The sequence below is a fragment of the Hipposideros armiger genome, unplaced genomic scaffold (assembly GCF_001890085.2).
Source record: "Hipposideros armiger isolate ML-2016 unplaced genomic scaffold, ASM189008v1 scaffold_102, whole genome shotgun sequence".
Taxonomy (NCBI): domain Eukaryota; kingdom Metazoa; phylum Chordata; class Mammalia; order Chiroptera; family Hipposideridae; genus Hipposideros; species Hipposideros armiger.
In genome coordinates, this window is record NW_017731452.1 from 3162804 (window position 1) to 3173424 (window position 10621).

The following is a 10621-nucleotide window of genomic DNA, read 5'->3' on the forward strand; positions in this document are numbered from 1 at the left end:
GCAGGGGGCCTCTTTTTCCCTAGGACTGACTTTGGAGGTGCAGGAGGAGCTGCCTGGTTCTACTGGCACTTGGACAGTGCCCTGTAAAGGGCCCTTGGCTGACTAACTGCTGCTTGGTTTGTGGACAGCAGTTCCATGGTGATGGACAACATCCTGTTTGGAAAGCCACCGCCCTGATGGAAGAAGGTAAAAACAAACCAGCTCAGTGGGCTGAGCTGCATGCTGTTTGCCCAGCAGTGATGGAAGAGCTGAACAGTGGTAAGAGCCCCTATGTTTAGCTTTTCACTGACTCACAGGTAGCGGCCAATGCCTTGGCCATATGGTCAGGCTGGAGGGCAATGGACACCTGGCCTGTTAAAGGGGTGTCTCTATGGGGCATGGCTCTGTGGAAATCACTACGGACATTGGAGTGCTGTGAATAAAGCAGGACACGCGATGCCCATCAGAAGAACTCCCTTCTAGGCTTGGAAGGTGACTGGAATCAACAAGCAGACAGCCCTGTGTGCTCACCTGAGGTGCACACCTGGGTCCATGGAATAAGTGGAAATGGGGGTGCTGCAGTAGTGCAGAGACGGGCTGAATCTAGACAAAGTCCTTTTGCACCCTCTGAGGCATAAGACGCCAACCAGAACTGCTCTGTCTTCCAGCAAAGAGACGGAGACTGCAGCTGGTCACGTGGCAGATTGCCTGGTGCAAAGACCCTAAGCACAGCCGGCAAGTCAGACTGATGCTGGGAGCCCTGGGGGACATTAATGGATTCTAATGGAAAGACACACATACTTCAGACTGGGCCTGGCACACCTGGTAGTAGATGCAAATGCTCCAAAATACAGAGGGTGCCAAAAAAAGTATACACACTTTAAGAAAAAAAATGTATTAATATTACAATAATATATACAAATATATGTAATATAACAAAAAAATGAACCCAAGTCAAGGGTATACATGTTTTTGGCACCCCTGGTATTAAAGGATTGGAACAGAAAATGCTGTACCAGTTTGGACCACCAAGTTACATTTCTTTCGACCGAGGAACAAACTTTATAGCTCCTTGTGTTAAACAGTGGTCCAAGAGCTACCACATCAGACGGACATACCATGTTGTGTATCATCCTCAGAGTAATGTTTAATAGAAAATTGGAATGGGCATCTGAAACATTTGCAGTTTAAAATGGAGGGATATAAAGGCCTGAGGGGGTTAAGGGAGGGTCCCCACTGAATAGATTCCTCTGCTTTTCTGGGGGGTTTGAGAAAGAGAAGGTGGGGATAGATGCTGGTAACTATACAATTCTTCCCTGCATCACCTCAACTTTCTTTTTCCTACCTGACCCACAGGTTCCAGGACCAGGGCTGCAACTGTGGGTGCCGGAAGCAGGGATGATTCCTAAGCAAGAAACTGTAACTGTACCTTTCAATCTGTAAGCATTCCTATGGGCCTGATGGGGTGGACTGTGCCTTCATCCCATTTGGCAAAGTTGGGGCTGACAGTAGATACGGTGTTGTCTAGTGGTTAAGAATGCCTACTAGTCTTGCATCCATGTAATCCTGCACTACACGAGTGGGAGTGGAGTGCGGAGAGCACTTGCTAGACTAGTACTGCTGCCAGCAATCTAGACCAACACGGTGGTGAACCTGATGCCGCTTCCTAGGGTGGAAAAGTCTGGGTAAAGATAAAGATAAAAGATGGAGATAAGGAGAAATAATAGCTGAGGGTAAAGGGATGAACAAGTGGGTTACGCAAAAAGGGAAATCCAACATTTTATTAATACTTCAAGAGAGGCTCAGAGCAAGAGAATGATACTATCTCTTAGCATAAGCATACGAGATACCTGCAAAGGGGAGTAGAGTTTGCCACCACACAATATGCCTCTTTGGAAATACTGGCTGTTTTAGGCTGATTAATTTTAAGAAACAGCAGACATGGGAAAAACTCTGAAAACCAAGCAGAAATTACCCTTTGTAAAAACGGTATTAAAATTATGCGGATGGTAACCACTTTGAATACCTCTTGTAATTGCAGAAGTCAAAGGTGACTTGTATTCATCTTTTGTTATCGGTATATATTGAGTATTACAATTTTAATACAGTTTTCCTTTCTTAAAATGTGTATACATTTTTTGGGCACCCTCTGTATTTGATTTTGGTCCACAGTTTCTGGCTCATAGCTCCCAACACCCCTGGAATTTCCTAAGTGTTGAGAGTGATAAAAGTTTTTGTTATGTTAATGAGGCAACTTTTTGAAAGCACCTAAGGATGGGAGCTGGTCACAGGAGACCATGGGATTAGAAGTTTGGAACGTTCAGTCCTACTCCTTGACCTGAGGAGGGGAGAGGAGCTGGAGGTTGACTGAAGTGCCAGTGGTCAATGATTTAATCATAACGATTCGGTAATGAAGCCTCCATGAAAACCTAAAAGGGCAGGGTTCGGAGAGCCTCTGGGTTGGTGAACACATGGAGGAGCAGGGAGAGTGGTGCCCTGGAGAGGACATGGGAGCTGCGCACCCGTCCCCATACCTCACCCTACGCATCTCTCCCATCTGGCTGTTCCTGAGTTACATCCTTTGACAATGAACCAGTGATCCAGTAAACAAAATGTCCTCCTGTGGTACATTTATACAATGGAGTATTACTCTGCTATAAAGAAGAATGAAATCGTACCATTTGGGATGATATGGATGGACCTAGAGGCTATTATGTTAAGTGAAATAAGTCAGTCAGAGAAAGACAAACACCATATGATTTCACTTATATGTGGAATCTAAAAAAACTGAATGAACGAGCAAAGTAAACAGAAATAGTCTCAGAGATATACAGGAACAACTGATGGCTGCTAGTTGGGAGAGGGAGGGGATGAGGGAGAAGGGGAAGGGATTAGACAGCATAAATACGTAACTACAATATTGCCACAGGGACATGAAAGACAGTTCGAGGAATATAATCAATAATGTTGTAAATATTTTGTAGGGTGTCAGATGGTCACATGTCTTGCTAGGGAGACCGCATCATGGATGGGGTAGAGGCTTGATCACTGCACTGTACACCTGAAGCTGATGTTGTATAATATTGTATGTCAACTATAAGTGAATATATATAGTCACAAGATGTGGAGTATAGTGTAGGAGTGGAGTCAAGGGAATTGTAATAGATATGTATGATATTGGGGGAGGGGAGTTGTCACCTCGAGGGGTAAAAAGTGTAACTATTGCACTGTGTTGTACAGCTGAAACTAATTCTAAAAATGTATTTCACAATAAAAAAAAATGTTCACCAAAAAAAAAAATGTTTCTCTGAGTTCTGTGAGCTGTTTTAGCAAATTAATTGATCCCAAGGAGGGGGGTCTGGGACCCTCTGATTTATAGCCAGTCAGAAGTATAGGAAGTAGCCTGGGCTTGTGACTGGCATCCTGAGTAAGAGGCGGATGGTGGCTGTTGTTGACACCTCCAATCTGTAGCCAGCTGGTCAGAAGCACAGGTATAACAATGTGGGCTTGAGACTGGCATCTGAAGTTGGGGGCGGGGGCAGTCTTGTAGGACTGAACCCTTAACCTGTGGGAGGTGATTCTATTTTGAGGAAGACTGTCAGAATGGAGCTGCATTTTGTACCATGCTGGTGTCCGAGTGTTGCTTGTTGGGTGTGGGGAAGTTTACACAAATACACGTTGGAACTGGGTGTATCTGTATTTCAGCTTTGAATGTTTAAAGACAGAAGATGAACTTCCAATTATAAGACAACATAGCAGGCATAATTAAAGATCTCCCCACCATTTCCAAGTCATAAAAATGGCAGAAAAGCAAAATTAAACAAGCAGGACTACATCAAATTAAAAAGCTTCTGCACAGCAAAGGAAATCAAGAGAATGAAAAGGCAACTGACCAAATGAGAGAAAATATTGGCAAATCCTATATGTGTTAGGGGTTAATATCCAAAATATATTTTAAAAACTCATACAACTCAATAGCAAAAAACCAAACAACCCAATTAAAAATGTCTGAACAGACATTTTTCCGAAGACATAAAGATGGACAACAGGTGCATGAAAAGGTGTTCAACATCACCAATCAGGGAATGCAAATCAAAATCACAATACAATATCAACTCATACATGTTAGAATGGCTATTATCAAAAAGATCAATAACGAGTGTTGGCAAGGATGTGGAGAAAAGAATTTACAGTACTGGTGGGAATGTAAACCGTATAACCACTATGGAAAACAGTATGGAGACTTCTCAAAAAACTAGGAATAGAACTACCATATAATCCCACAATTCCACCTCTGGGTATTTAGCCAAAGAAAATAAAAACAGTAATTCCAAAAGATATATGCAGCCCCATGTTCGCTTCAGCATTATTTACAATAGCCAAGATACGAAAACCTAAGCGTCAATCAATGGGTGAATGGATAAAAGAAATGAGGTATATATACACAGAATACTATTCAGCTATAAAAAGGAAAGTTTGTCATTTACGACAACATGGATGCACCTTGAGGGCATTGTACTAAGTGAAATAAGACAAAGACAAATACCATATTATCTCACTTATATGTGAAACCAAACAAACTGAGGTCACATACAGAGAATAAATTGGTGGTTGCGGGGGTGGGCGGAAATGTTGAAGAGAGTTAAAAGGTATAAACTTCCAGTAGTAAAATAAATATGTCGTGGGGATGTAATGTACAGCATGGTGATTATAGTTAATAACACAGTATCACATATATGAAAGTTGCTATGAGTTAAAAGTTCTCATAACAACAACAAAAATCTTAATGTGATTGATGATAACTACACTTATTGTGGTGACTATTTTGCAGTATATACAAATGCCAAATTATTGTGTTGTACACCCAAAGCTAATATGTCAATTATATCTCAATTTTAAAAATAAATACAAATTTTAAAAGTATAAAAAATGTTCACAGCATTTTACTTAAGAGCCCAAAGCTAGAAAAACAAATGCTCATCAATGGATTAATTTCTTGTGGTACATTAAAACAATTGAGTACTATAAATGAACTAATTCCAGTTACACAGGGAGAATTTCACAAGAGCTTCTAGAATGCTGGCTAATTTCTGTTTCTTGGCCTGAACAGTGAGTGACATATATATCTCACATGTACATTTTAAATACTGTGTATAATACTTTGCACTATAATAAAACAATCCCCATGAAACAAAAGAAATGATGAAGCATATAAATACGAAAAAAAAGTCACAAAAGGAACTAGATAACCAAGTATTAATCAAAACCAGAAAGAAGTTATGAGAAAAAAACTGAAGACCATTTGATAACTTGCAAAACCATCCACACCATGTTGCCACATGGTAAGTACACTAAGAACTTTTGCATCACTGTCAGACCAACAAAGGTGTAAACCTGTGGCACATCACTGGCTTAATTTACATTGATTTAGAAATGACTCTACCATCAAATACAAAAATACTTTTTCTCATAATGCTGTTTTCTATACTTTATACAAACAAAACTGCTCCAAAAATTGTAGATAAAACACAATTCTGATAGCACAGCATTAAAAGGGATATCAAACATGACTGACCTCAAAGACTTGCTTCTGTCCTGACAGATGCAGTTTCAATCCGGAATGAATTTGGTGTTCTGGGCAGAAATCCTATGGCCATGAGTAGAGGTGTACCTAGCATATTTGACACCCAGAGCAGATCATTTTTAACACCCCCTCTTCAACTCTTCCAATTGTTATACATCTGAAACGTTCACCTCTAAATTTACTTCTGAGTATACGAATCTGCTTTTACCTATTCACATGTTTTCTCTTTTGAATCTACAATATATACCAGGGGTGCAAAAAAATGTATACAAGTGGCCACTTTGGTCAATGTTGCTCAAGCACTAGTTTGCTGTAATCAGAAGTGTCTAGATGCTGATGGTAACCACTTTGATCGCCTCTTGTAATTGCAGAAATCAAACATGACTTGTATTCATCTTTTGTTGTCGGTATATACTGAGTGTTATAATTTTAATACAGTTTTCCTTTCTTAAAATGTGTATACATTTTTTTGGCACCCTCTGTATCTTCCATCTTCAGTTATGACTTCCAATTCCTTAACTTCTTCTATTTCTTCTAAATTGTCATTGCCCCTCTAAGATTACATACCTACAAAATCTAGATTACACTTGTCACCATCTTCAAAACCTGGCCTCAATAACTTTCTACCACTTCCCACACATAACTCCTAGCCTCAGGAAAAGTTATATATAGGAAGTAAGAGGAAAAAAAAGATAAGATAAAGGTCTGAGTACTACAAATGACCTAGTTATAGTGTACAAAATTGCAGGTAACCTAATTAGTATTATTTCATGTATCTTATTGGAATCTTTAGCCACTTGGCATGGGAGCAGAAAATGCAGGTGATGGGTAATCTGTGCCTGAGATCAATACCATGGGGTCAACAATTACAGAGTCATGATTTTCCCAATAGTAAATATTTATTCTCCATTTTCAGGTCACTTCTGAAATTATAGTTCAAAAAACAGGATCACTAGGAAACTTCCTAGGGACTAAATTAAGTACTAGGGACACAAAGACCAAGATCAGTCTTCACCGACATGGGCTCCCCTCAAGTCTTTCCTTTGCTTCCTGTTTCCACAACCACTCCAGCTATTACAAAAGCTTCCTCTTATTTTCTCCCACATCCTAAAGCTAACAATTTTCCTAAAGTAAAGCTTTATATAATTAGAAATGGTTATTATCTATTGCAATAAACTAATGATTAGCTCAGTTTTCAACATCATCCAAATTTCTTCTTTTTTGTTTTTAAAGATTTTTTTATTGGGGAATTGGGGGAGGGGAACAGTGTTGGAGAATTGGGGAACGGGACCAGCCAAGTTGTTGTTCTTCAGTGTTCATTGTGGAGGGCACCAGTCACCATCTGGCTGCCCATTGGCAGCTCGTGGCCTCTAATCTCAAGGTGCTGTGTTCAATCTTGGTTGCGAGTGAGCGTAGCCACCATCCCATGCGGGAGTCGAACCAGTAGCCTTGTTGTTAAGAGCGCACGCTCTATCCACTGAGCCATCCGGGTGGCAGCTCGGCTCAAGATGCCAAGTTCAGTCTTAGTTGCAGGTGGGCACAGCCCACCATTGAACAGGCAATCTCGTTGTTACACCAGCTGAGCCATCCTGCCACCTGTTGGCAGCTCAGGGACACCTCAGCTCAGGCGCAGCATCACTAGCCCATGTGGGAATCGAACCGGCAGCCCTGTTGCTCAGAGCTCACGCTCTTAAGCCAACTCTTAACCAACTGAGCCACTCGGCCAGTCCCCCCAAATTTATTTTTCATCCCTCTTTCCCATGGATGAAAATAGAGTCCTGCTCTCTTTTAAACCCTGAAGTACTTTTTTCTCTTGTGCACTTATTTCACTCTGCTTATGGGACAAACTAAAAAGGTCTAACATATTTGCACTGGAGTCCAAATAGGGGAGGAAAATACAAAGAGAAACAATACTTGAAGAGATAATACCTTAAAATTTTCCAAGACAGCTCATAACAGACCGTAGAAACACCACGAATCCCAAGAAAAATAAATATTGGGTTGTCGGAAAAGTCATGATGCATTTTTTACAACGAAAAACAGAAAAAATATGTCATGACTTTTCCGACAACCCAATACAAAGAAAACCACACTTTGGCACATTATCATAAAATTGAACTGCTAAAAAAACGAAAGGGAAAAATATGCACTGCATTCAGAGACAAAACAGTAAGGCTGACAGCTGACTTTTAAACAGAAACAATGAAAGCCACAAAAATCACAGAATATCTTTAAAATGCTAAAAATACTAGAATATGAGTTGAAAAAGTTTTTCTATAAAGGGCCAAGTAGTAAATGTTTTAGGTTTTGCAGGCCATATGTAGTCTCCACTACAACTAATCAACTCTGCTATTGTACACAAAAGCACACACAGGCAATGTATAAACAAATGTGCATAGCTGTGTTCCAATAAAACTTGATTATGAACACAGAAATTTGAATTTCATATAATTGTCACATTTAAAACACTACTTTTCTTTTGATTTTTTTCCCCAACCATTTAAAAATGTTGCAGGTAACCTAATCAGCCTTATTTCATGGCATCCTACAGGCGTCTTTAACCACTAGGCAGAGAATGCAGGTGATGGGTCATCTGTGCCTGAGATCAATACCAAACACTAAATACTAACACCAAATACTAAATGCTAATACTAAAAACCATTTGTAGCAAGGCAGCAGGCCATCTGGCCCATGGGCCACAGTTTGACAATTTGAAATGATGACTGCTAAATAATAAACGTTGTGTTAGGTATTCTTACTACTATCAAAGGATGTACTCCAAAAAGAAAAAAAATTAAACCTAGCACAAATCAGTTGAGTGCAAAAAGCAACAGGGAGCAAATCAGCAAAATATGTTGTTAAAATACGCATATATGGAATAGGGGGAGGAGGTGTTAAGTAATAAGCTGAAACTAATTTTTAGATGCTAGCAACCTGAAAGTTGTGGCAGAGAGAAAGTACTCTGTAAATTGTGATTAACCTTAAACTTTGTTTCAAACATACATTTAAGTAAGCAATGAAAGAGTAAGATAAACCTTTAAAAGGATGGAAACATATTCTGAACAGTAGAAGACGAAAAGTGGGTCAAGAAAATCAGTAATCAAAATAGAATGGAATAAACGTTTAATAAAAGATTAAGACCCTCAGAGAAGTTAAAAACAACAACAACATACTTTTTACAACAAGGAAACTTAGTCTCAAAAGGCACAGAAAAGTTTGCAGAATAATGTTAATAATTAGTTAAAACAGAATTCCATACACACACACACACACACACACACACACACACACACACACATTTAGTTCTACTTAACACATATAAAAGTATTTAAAAAGAGGATTAGACACACCCACACAAAGCTTTTAACATTGGCAACCTCTAAGGAGAGAAGACTGATTTTAATAATCAAGAAGATTTTAGCACTGAGTTAGGTGCCCTAATACCAAGAGTGACAGCACACTGGGAAGTGCAGATCCACAACAGAGAGAGAAAGAATTCATGTATGAATTGTGTAACACAAAGAAAAAAACTTCAATATATTTAATGTGTGGAAGCAAATAAGATGGTAAGTATTGACTGCTGGATGGTGTAACAGATTGATACTCATTAAGTTGAACCATATTGAAATTGATGACATTCAACTGTTTTGACATACAAATCTGACAATTTTATATAGCTTAACCTAATTTTCTCTTATTTGTATTACTGAGCATTTTCACACTTCACAAAATCAAATTTTAAAATGTAAGTAAAGAACAAAAAATATCTTAAGGACTATCAGGTAAAATGTAAGGAAAAAGCAAATTGCCAAAAAATTTTAGAACACAGGGTACAAAGAAAAAACGCCTACAAGTTTCAGGAGAGAATGGAACAGGTCACATCCTGATACAGAGATAGGACTTTGGACTTCCTGACTATAACACTAAAAAGCAATGACTTCAAAAACCTGAGGAAAAACAATAAAAGCTGGACAAAATAAATGAAACAATTTGCAAGCATTGGACAGCAACCATTGCAGGGCTAAAATTAGTGACAGGAGGGTGTGCTTCACATCCACACTGATGATGCAACTGCTGAAAGAAAAAAAAAAATCAACCTTGAATTCTATATCCAGCAAAAATGTCCCTAAAAGTATTTTAAACCATGACACAAATAGAGCCCAATCAGAAAGTGGCAGTATTGCTACATGGAATAAATTTTAAAAATAAGAACTGGCATTTGGGTCTGCAAAGCAACTGGGATTTGGGAGCAGGATAATGGGAGATAAGGAAGCCATAGAGAAAGGGTTCTAAAATTCCACATAAAAATTCATCTCAGCTCTTTGGTTGGTTTCTAATACGTGTAGTTAAAGGCCAAGCAAGCCTCCAGGACTAGCGGAGAGCAGTTTTATTCTTCCAGATAAATTACTGCCAGAACAAAACTTAACATTCTTTAGAGGGAGTTATGTGTCATACAACATGTCCAGCATAATACAAACAAAAATTACTAGATGTGTGAAAAAGCAAAAAACAAAGACAAAATCAAGAGATAAACAGCTCAAAAGCAGATGTAGAGATAATCCATGTATTAGGGTTGGCACACAAAGCCTTCAGATTAACTGTAAAGTAAGTAGTATGTAAAGTCATACAGAGAAAAATGGACAATGTGAATAAAAATAGCACAGTTCAACAAAGAACCAGAATCTACAAAAAGGAAGCAAATGGATAATCCAGAACTGCAAAATGTAGTAAATGAAATTAAAAATTCGTTGTATAGACTTACTAGCAACTGGACACAACAGAAGACAAGAATTATGAATTTGAAGACAGTTCAATAGAAGAGACTCAAACTGAAGCACTGGAGGAAGAAACAAAACATAAGAGGTATGAGACATGAGTAAAAAGTCCAATGCATTATTACCTATGCTGAAAGAAAAAACAAAAAAGGATAATGTATTGCCCCAGAAGAAGAGGAAAAAAAAGAATGGGATAAAAATAATATTTGAAGAAATAACACCTGAGAATTTTCCAAATTTGATAAAAGGCATCAACCATAAACCTAAAAACACTCAAAAAAGT

General features: G+C 38.7%; 1 protein-coding gene across 11 annotated transcripts in view; it reads right to left on the bottom strand.

The window, feature by feature from the left end:
* The window catches only part of ZFP1 (ZFP1 zinc finger protein), a 41185-nt gene that overhangs the window by 8410 nt on the left and 22154 nt on the right, over nt 1-10621 (bottom strand). For 4 of the 11 annotated variants that reach the window (XM_019646468.1, XM_019646466.1, XM_019646465.1 and 1 more), the window contains one exon: nt 5555-5650. The exons of the other annotated variants lie outside the window; for them this stretch is intronic. The gene's annotated coding sequence lies outside the window, so the exon portion shown is untranslated. The remainder of the gene's footprint in view (nt 1-5554; nt 5651-10621) is intronic. 11 annotated transcript variants of the gene reach the window in all.